The sequence below is a fragment of the Chiloscyllium plagiosum genome, chromosome 40, assembly GCF_004010195.1.
Source record: "Chiloscyllium plagiosum isolate BGI_BamShark_2017 chromosome 40, ASM401019v2, whole genome shotgun sequence".
Lineage (NCBI taxonomy): Eukaryota > Metazoa > Chordata > Chondrichthyes > Orectolobiformes > Hemiscylliidae > Chiloscyllium > Chiloscyllium plagiosum.
Genome location: NC_057749.1, coordinates 15,765,490 through 15,774,836, shown reverse-complemented (window position 1 = coordinate 15,774,836; position 9,347 = coordinate 15,765,490). Strand labels below are relative to the sequence as shown.

At 44.0% G+C, this 9,347-nt stretch overlaps 1 protein-coding gene across 1 annotated transcript in view; it reads left to right on the top strand.

Moving 5' to 3' along the window:
• The first annotated feature begins 308 nt into the window (after positions 1 to 308).
• tp53bp1 (tumor protein p53 binding protein, 1) overlaps positions 309 to 9,347 on the top strand; it is a 102,768-nt gene continuing 93,729 nt past the window's right edge. Inside the window, exon 1 of the mRNA XM_043680118.1 lies at positions 309 to 394. The gene's annotated coding sequence lies outside the window, so the exon portion shown is untranslated. The remainder of the gene's footprint in view (positions 395 to 9,347) is intronic.

Genomic DNA, 9,347 nt, shown 5'->3' with positions numbered 1-9,347 from the left:
TCTCATAATTTTACACACTTCTATCAAGTCGCCCCTCAATGTCTGACACTCAAATGAAAACCATCCAAGTTTTTCCACCTCTCTTTATGGCTCATACAGTTCAATCCAGGCTTTGGGAATGCCTATCGACCAGTTTCCCAGCAGCATTGGACGGAACAGATTTTAAAACTAATTGTTCACCTCCTATGGGGAATTTACTGTACACTGGGTTTGTGTACAGTATTGGTGTGTGTGTGTGTGTGTGTGTGTAATTTCTCCCCCATGTTGTGTTGTCCAGGGGAGTCGGTCCAGCAGCGCCCCCGCCGGTGCAGCGCTGCAGTGCAGTCTCGGAGCCGGGGAAGGACTGCAGCGAGGACCATCTGATTTTTCAATCACCCTGCTTCACATCAAACAGGTAAACAAAAAAGAACGTTATTTACATCCCTTTCGTTTTATGCATGCATCTTTGCTAAAACAAAACATCCGCTTGTCTTTTGTATTGCAGCCTTTTCAATTTTGTTTTAAAAACAAAGATGATTTAATCTGCACCAGCTTGATTTCAGTAACTAAGACAACATCTGATTCATTAAAACGTTGCTGGAATTATCTTGTAGTCAATGTTAAAAAGACGTCTCTGCCTGCGCAGTTTTTTTTTATATTGCAACAGTGCTTTTCCATTGCATTGTTTATCAGATGTCTGCATGCAATTTAGGAAGATTTGTAAACGTACTTTGCATATTTTAGATTTGAAGTCCAACATTTTAAATGTGATACCGACTCTTAACATGACGTTGAATAAAGCACCAGGCCCTATTATTGAGAGCTAAATTGACCTTGCATTTTTGTAAAAAATTGTATTTTACAGTTTAGACAGATGTTGGAAAAAATACACGCATCTGGAAATGTCATAGACCGTGACAGATGTGCAGTATTAATAAAGCACCTCAAATATAGCAATGCGAATGAGGAGGGGCTTCGATTTTTTAAAATAAAAAAAATCTTATTATTTCTAAACTCTTATGGTACGTTTTATTAAAATGCATTTTGTAATTGTTTTAAAAAGGCAGGAAGTGAAATTGATGGAATAGACTTTGCCTTTTGAGGGGGGAGATGCTGCTGATCTTCTCGAGGTGGATGCAGGGCGGTGGGGTGGGAATTGGATATGTCTCCCTGTTAAAGCCAAATCTATCGCGCCCTACTCACTTCATGCAAATAACGCGCATCAGGAGCCAGAATGTATGGTGTCCCCACCCACTGCAGAGAAAACACCTGGAAATACTGTGCTGGGGGATGGTGTTAACGAGGGGAGGAGACTGAGGTACAAATTGTTCTTTTGCCCAGCTTCCTGACCCGCCCAGGCATCTCACTGAAGTCAGTACATCAACAGGTTAGAGATGTCCCTTGACAGTGTAAAGGTAAAGTCACCATAGACTTTGCAGATGGTAGGGGTACTGGAGAAGACTGATGGTGGTTTAACCTGAGGGTCGCCATGCCTCAGACTGGTGGGGGGAGGGAGGTTAAGAAGATTGAACCTTCATGGAAACCTCATTTAGCGTGGGTATTGAACCCATCTGGCCAGTTGAGTAGGACCACACCTTGGATGCTCTTGCATTGGGTGCCAGGTTGGAATTTTGATTCCCAAATGGAGGGAGATGGACGGAAGGTGGACTGCAATTAAAAGAGGAGTTCCTCTTTTCAGCTTTGTTATTTTAAAGTTGCAAGCACACTTAAATTTCAGCAGATTTGGAAGAGAAATGAAATAGATAGCACGTATTTATCCCTACTCAGTGTCTTCAAAGTGCTGAGTCAGACTGAGGTTTCGGGAGCTTTCAGTGAACCCAACAGTATGCTATTCAGCCTTGGGAGCAGGGCAATGGGCAGTTAAGCACCAAATTCCAAACCAATGCTCCCCCCCCCGCCGCCCCAATAGAAGAGTGATGTCACCGTGAAGATGTTTGCTGGTTCAGGGATACTATGCTCTCTTTATGTCCCTGCCTGACCTCAGAGCAACCCACTGCAGGCTCGGGACCAATCTTTGTGGATGGGGTGGAGGGAGGGCTAACTTGTGCTCAATATCTATACTTTAACATTCTCACCTATTAACCTCAAGATGCAAAACCATCCTAATTGCATTGTAAGGGAAACAGATTTCTTAACAATGTCATAAAATCTGCAACTCTTTGTTACACTGACTGGAAACCTTGGACATTTTCATGACAGCACCCCTCTTTGGAAAATAGACAAATGAAAGGTGAATTTATTGAAATATACAAGATTCCTAGGGGGCTTGACAGAATAGGTGTGGAAAGGCTGCTTCCTTTGTGGGAGGGTCTAGGACCAGAGAGCACAATCTCAGAAGAAATGAGGAGGAATTTCTTCTCTGAGGATAGGGAATCTGTGACATTCTCTACAACAGAGAGTTGTTGAGGCTGGGTCATTATGTAGATTTAAGACTGAGGTAGCCAGGTTTTTAATCATAAGGGTTCTGGAGAAAGGCAGTAAAGTGGAGGTGAGGGTGATCAGATTAGCCATGACATCATTGAATGGCAAAGGTGACTATGATGGGCTGAATGGCCTCCTTCTTCTAGGTCTAATGATCAGTAATGACAGCTTTTAACTTCAGCATCTTAAAGTGCGACCATTTTTTAAACATAACAGATAATTCATGCCTTGATTACATATAGGAAGTGAAGGCTGCTTACTGTCTCAGTGTCAGATAGCAATGCAACCAGATGGGAATTGTAAATAAGGCAGTTACAAGGTTCAGTCCCTGGGCTGTGAAGTGGGAACCCAGGGACTGAACCTTGTAACTGCCGTATTTACAATGACTTTGGCTGAATCTGTCCTCTTCCCTATATCTGATAGCAAAATAACTGCAGTGAGGACAGGATAAACTATTATGTCTCCAGGGGTATGATCAGGCTGTCCAGTTGATCATTCTAAGGAGATAACAAAGAAAGGCTAGTACATCTTGAATAATTTGGTTAGGTTGAGCTTACTTTTGATATTTTACATTGGCCACTGAGTACATTGGTGAGGCCACTTTTGGAATACTGCGTGCGATTCTGGTCTCCTTCCTATCGGAAGGATGTAGTGAAACTTGAACGGGTTCAGAAAAGATTTAAAACAGCCAGGGTTGGAGGATTTGAGCTATAGGGAGAGGTTGAATAGGCTGGGGCTGTTTTCCCTGGAGCATTAGAGGCTGAGGGGTGATCTTGTAGAGGTTATAAAATCACGAGGGGTGTGGATAGGGTAAATAGACAAGGTCTTTTCCCTGGGGTGGGGGAGTCCAGAACCTAGAGGGCATAGGTTTAGGGTGAGAGGGAAAAGATATAAAAGAGACCTAAGGGGCACCTTTTTTATGCAGAGGGTGGTACGTGTATGGAATGAGCTGCCAGAGGAAGTGCTGGAGGCTGGTACAATTACAACATTTAAAAGACATTTGGATGGATATAAGAACAGGAAGGGTATGGAGGGATACGGGTTGGGTGCTGGCAGGTGGGACTAGAATGGGTTGGGATATCTGGTCGGCATAATAGAGTTGGACAGAAGGGGCTGTTACCGTGCTGTACATCTCTATGACTCTATTAATGCTTTTCAAACCTTTCCCAGGTGTGACCCATTTTAATGCCTCGTGTGACTCAGAGTGAACAGGGGTGTATAGAGAAAGAGGCTGTCACTGGTTGAGTGGAGTGTAAGGAGTTTTAGTCTCTGGTGGTGTGGGACATTGAAAGTTGATTATAGGGGGTGGAGGGTGGAAGTGATGAAAAGACAGTTTCCCTGAAACAAAAATGAACACCTAACTTTTCACAGGCATTCTTTTGCAGCAACAATGGAACATTGGAGAGCAGTTTCACAGGCCACGCCCAGCAACAAAAAAAAAGGGAGGATTCCAAGTTTTCAGAAATCAGCCCAAGATGCAAATCAGCCGTTCCTGCCTCTGAGCTCATGACCCCAAAATTACATCTCATGACCCCACTGGGGATCGCGACCTACAGTTTGAGAAGTCCTGTGGTAGATGAAACTGTGCCAGTGCTCAATACTGACCAGAACATCCAAACCCAGAATATAACGGCCTCCTGATCACCTCCCTCTGTTGTGAACAGTGAAGGGATAAGTCTACAGTATAGGAAGCTGTAAGGCATAAGCTCCTTCAGAATTCAATATTTCCGAAAGGAGACAAGTTTAAACTTCCTGTGTTGCACTCATCAGAGGTAGAACAGAAAAGTTAGACTTGAATGAAAAAGAAATGGAATTTTATGCAGCATGAGACAAGGATGCTGATTGGATGGGCCATCATTGACATAGAAATGCAGCAATAACAGTTAACTGTCAATCTTAATTCTGGGACCAGGGAGGTAGATTCTGATTGGTTAGGGCAGTGCCTGTCAGGGCTGAGAATTAAGATTGACAAGTTAACTGTTCTTGCTGCATCTATATGTCAATGATGGCCCAACCAATCAACATCATCTTTCCATGCCGCGTACAACGGCATTTTTATCCCCAACTCTGGTTCTGGCGACTTAGTTCTGATGAATGCAGTTTGAAGATTTTCATCTTATCTCTTTTCTTGTAAGGTTTATGTTCAAGCGTTTACTTATACCTAAGAGATAGGAGGAGGAGGCTATTTGCATGCCCCCACCTTGTCCCAGCCCCCCCACCCAACAGAGCAGAAGGTGCATGGTCTTACCCCACATTGCTGCATGTGCATCCAACATGCTTTGATTCCTTTGCCAATCAATACTTATTGAGCCTGGTCTGTACTGTGGAAGAGCTTTCCAAGGATTACCAAAGATGTTGAAAAGAGTGTTGGAGATGAGATAAACCAAAAAGTAGTGATGACCTTGGCACCAAGTTTGGGTTTTAAAAGCCTGAAGATGGTTTGAGGCATCTGGTCAAGATGCAGCCTGGGAAACATTTACTCAGATTAGACGATGCGATAAATATTCATTGGGTCAGTTGAAGGGATTGAGAGTGGGAAGAAGGATATGAGAAACAGGAGCAGGAGTAGACCATTCAGCCTGTCAACACTGCTCTCTTATGTTTGTGATAGGTGCAATATAAATGGAAATTTTAAAAAGTTTGTCCTGAGTGTTGAATGAAGTGACAATCTTCTGGAATCAGTTGGTGAGGGGTGGGGGTGGGGCTACTTGATGTGAAGTCAACACTGGAATCAAATACAGTCATACAGCACAGAAACAGGCCCTTCGCCCCAACTCATCCATGCTGACCAGGTTTCCTAACTTGAACCTATCCATTTCCTTCTGTTTGGCCCATTCCCTGTTAACCTTTCCGATCCATCTACCTATCCAAATGTCTTTTAAATGTTACAATTGTACATGCATTGACCAATTCCTCTGGCAGCCCATTCCATATACGCACAATCCATTGTGTGAAAACGTTATCCCTCAGATCCCTTTTGAAATCTTTCTCCTCTCACCTTAAAATTATGCCCTCTAATTTTGAACTCTCCTACCCTAAGTAAAAGATGTTTGCTATTCACCTTTTTTATGCCCATCATGGTTTGGTAAATGTCTATAAGGTCATTCCCCAACGTCCGACCCTCCAGTGAAAGAAGTCCCAGCCTTTCTGGCCTGTCCCTTATAATTCAAACCCTCCAGTCTCAGTAACATCCTGGTAAATCTTTACTGTACCATCTCCAATTTAATGATATCCTTCGTCCAGCAGGGTGACCAGAACTATACACATTACTCCAAAAATGTTTTGAATTCCTGACCAGCAGAATCAGTCTCTCACCATCTACCCCATCAGGACCCTTCATAGTCTCTCATACCCCTCTGAATCCCAGAACAGCAGGGAGGAAGTGGAACACTTGTGAGGTTTGTATGTGTAAGGTATAGAGGAAAAGGTTTGAAAGAGACAAGAGGCTGTAGACTGGAAGTGAGAATGGATTGCTGAGGTGATGATGAGCCTTTTCTCTCAGGGGTATGAGAGGTGTCAAAAGAACTTCACGTGTCTGCAAGTCTCTGATACATTTAAATTTTATAGAGTGTCAAAGAGCTATAGAGGTAGGAATAATTGGCAACATGGGGGAGGAAATCTAGTTCCTTGTGAGCATGTTAATGACACAAGGGGATGTGGGAGTTCCATGGGAGTTAGAGGAAAAAATTTTAAAACTGGATGAAAGAGGAATCTAAATGAAGGCCCAACCAGAGAACTTAGATGACTACTTATTGACCTCACGGCATGAGCTGACAATGTGGGTTGTAGTGAAAGGCAGTGGGAAGGCAGACTTAGCATTAGCCATCAGTAGGCAGATGATCCCTGAGAAACATCACTGTAATTTTTGGAGAGGTTTAAGATCTTGCACTGCCTTTGGAGCTGAAGAGAACAAAGTGGACAGATCTGTGAAGCCATCCTTTGTATGAAAGGATGTTGATGGTGTGAGTTAAACAGGGTTTTCAAAACAACCATTTTAACATCATAAGGTCATGCCCTCTCTATCGCTGTAAACTCCTTGAGCCCCACAGCTCAGTGAAATCTCTGCTCTCAACCCAAGCTGGCCTCTTGCACATCCCTGATTTCCGTGTATGGCACCCATATCTCCAGATGCCTGAGTCCTAAGTTCCGAAGCCTCTTTGTTTCTCTGTCTCTTGGCCTTGATGACACTCCTTAAACCTTAATCTTTGACCAAGGCTCTGGATATCTGTCCTACTGTCAGCTTTTGTGGCTATTTGTCAACACTTCGTTTGAAGTGCATCTACCAGTTTGGCTTAGGTGGTACCCCTCTCACTCAAAAAATCAGTTTTCAGTGACTCTATGACCTATGACCTATGACTGAGGGAGTGCCATGCTGCTGGAGTTACCATCTCTGGGGTACGATGTTAAACTCAGTTCGCAGCCTGCCTGTTTGTACGGATATTAAAGATCTTGCAGCATTGCCTTTCTGGGCATTCTGATTACAAACAAAAAAAAACTTGTCATTCATCTCTCTGCTAAGCTTTGATGATGAGATGTTGCTGAATATCTTTCACATTTGCTTAAAACTGCTGGCACAGTCTGGCTGATTTACTTGCAAGAATTTGTGTTGCATTTTGAACTTACCTCTTAAAGTTTAATAAACAGTTGGCAGTCTTGAAGAATTTGGTCTTGGACACAGTTTGATGCGTAAAATTCTTGTCTTTGAGTCCAGACAGTTATGGGTTCAAGTTCCATTCCAGAACTACAACCCACACTTACACTCAGTGCGCGAGTGCTGTGCTGTTCTCTCGAACAAGGTTTGAATGAAGCATGCCCAATATTTGTTGTTTGTCCCTATATGCCCTTGAACTGAGTGGCTCCCTTGACCATTTCAGAGGTCATTAAAAAGTCAATCACATTTCTGTGAGTCTGGAGTCACATGTTGGCCAGACTGGGTAAGGATGGCAGATTTCCTTCCTTAAAGAGCGTTAGTGAACCAGATAGGTTTTTCTGACAATCGATGATAATTGGCATGGTCACCACCACCAAGACTAGCTTTCAATTCCAGATTTGATTAATTGTGTTTGAGTTAGAGCAGCTGCCGTGGTGATACTTGAAGCTTCTTCCCCAGAACCTTGGCTTGGGCTGAAAACGAAAAATGCTAGAAATCACAGTGAGTCAGGCAGCCTCCATGAAGAGACTGCAAGTTGATGTATTGAGTCGAGATGACTCTTCATCATCTTGTGCTGCTGCATTGCTGGTGACATTTCCAGGAGAAAGTGAGGACTGCAGATGCTGGAGAAAAGTGTGGTGCTGGAAAAGCACAGCAGACAGGCACCATCTGAGTGGCTGCATTACCACCCTGCTTGTCTTTCAAGTTGTTTGATTTGTATAACATTTATCCGTTAATGCTTGACTTGATTAAATTAAAATTCTAAGTATCGATGACAGAAAATCTTTCCAAAACAATGGACCTGGAAGTGTGACGTCTTTCGCCATTTGATGTGTTTGTCACATTCTGACCAGGGTATGTACCAGTGTTGGGATACTGAGTATGTAATAGAGTTGTCTCACTCATTAATCAGATTTGAAATGAACATCCAGTTTCCATTAATTCAAGTCAAACCTGGATTTTATCCAATAACGGTTGACAGGTATGGGATGGGTTTAAGTCTGGGATCCGCTTTACCCCCTCTCCCATGCCCCCCCCCCTCCTCGCCCGGAACCCCAAACCCCCACAAACTTGATTTAGTTTGTCATGGATGAATATGATAAAACTGAGGTTTTGATCTGAAGGGTGTTGACTCATGTTTCCTGGATGAATCCAGGCTGATTGTGTTTGGAGGGGAGTCCAAACCTAGAGGGCAAAGGTGAGAGGTTTAAAAGGGAGTTTAGATCAGAGCGGTGCTGGAAAAGCACAGCAGGTCAGGCAGCAGCTGCTGTGCTTTTTCCAGCACCACTCTGATCTAAACTCTGGTTTCCAGCATCTGCAGTCCTCACTTTTGCCTGGGTTAAAAGGGAGGCTGACTGAGGGGCAACTTTTTTCGCACACGGGATGGTGGTGTTTTGTGCCGTACGACCTTAAGACTATTTGACTGCGGCGGGAATCATAACTGAGTCCACTCCTGTCCTTTCGTGATGTGTGTGAACACATCCAGCAGAGGTCAGCAGACATCACTCCGGGCTGGAGCTTGTGTCTGAAAGCCTGAGAGGATTAATTTCCCCACCGCTGTCTCTGATAGCTACACTGCCTGTGGCCGTGCCTACAGCTACACTGGGCCTTCAGCTAAAACCCTCTGCTTCTGTCTTTTCTCCTTTAATTTGATTTTGAAAAGCAACCTTTTTGACCAGGTTCTTGACCACTGTTCTAATAGTTCCTCCTGCAGCTTGGAGTCAAATTTAATTTGATAACATTCCTGTGAAGCACCTTTGATGTTTTACTTAGTTGAGGGTGCTATATAAATGCACATTATTGTTGATGTTAGCTACAAGTTTAGTCGATGGAATGTTCTTTGCATTTGAACTGCATTCGGTAGTAAGGGTTTGTGAATTCTGACAGTTCGATACTAAAGCATACAGAACAACGTGGCCTAGGGATGGGGGTGGGTGGACATTTGGTTTGTGCAGGGACAGTTTCTTGGAGAAAGGAGTGGGGCCAAAAAAGGTTGAGGGGGAAATTCGTAGCCAAGGACACACAACCTCCCTCTGGCCAGGCGAGTGGGGGGGGGGTGGGGGGCGGGTGGTACCACAGGATGACAGCTGTTACCCCTCCCATCCCCAACACGGGCAAATTACTACAGCAAGGCACACTGGGGAAGTGGGGGGAAGGGAGAGGGGGAATGTAAAGCCAGGGAGAAAGAAGGATAGAATGGAAGGGGCCAGGAGAAGGTGAATATGGATGAAGAGCATAAGAGGGGAGATGGAGTGAGATGAAGAAACGTAAGGGG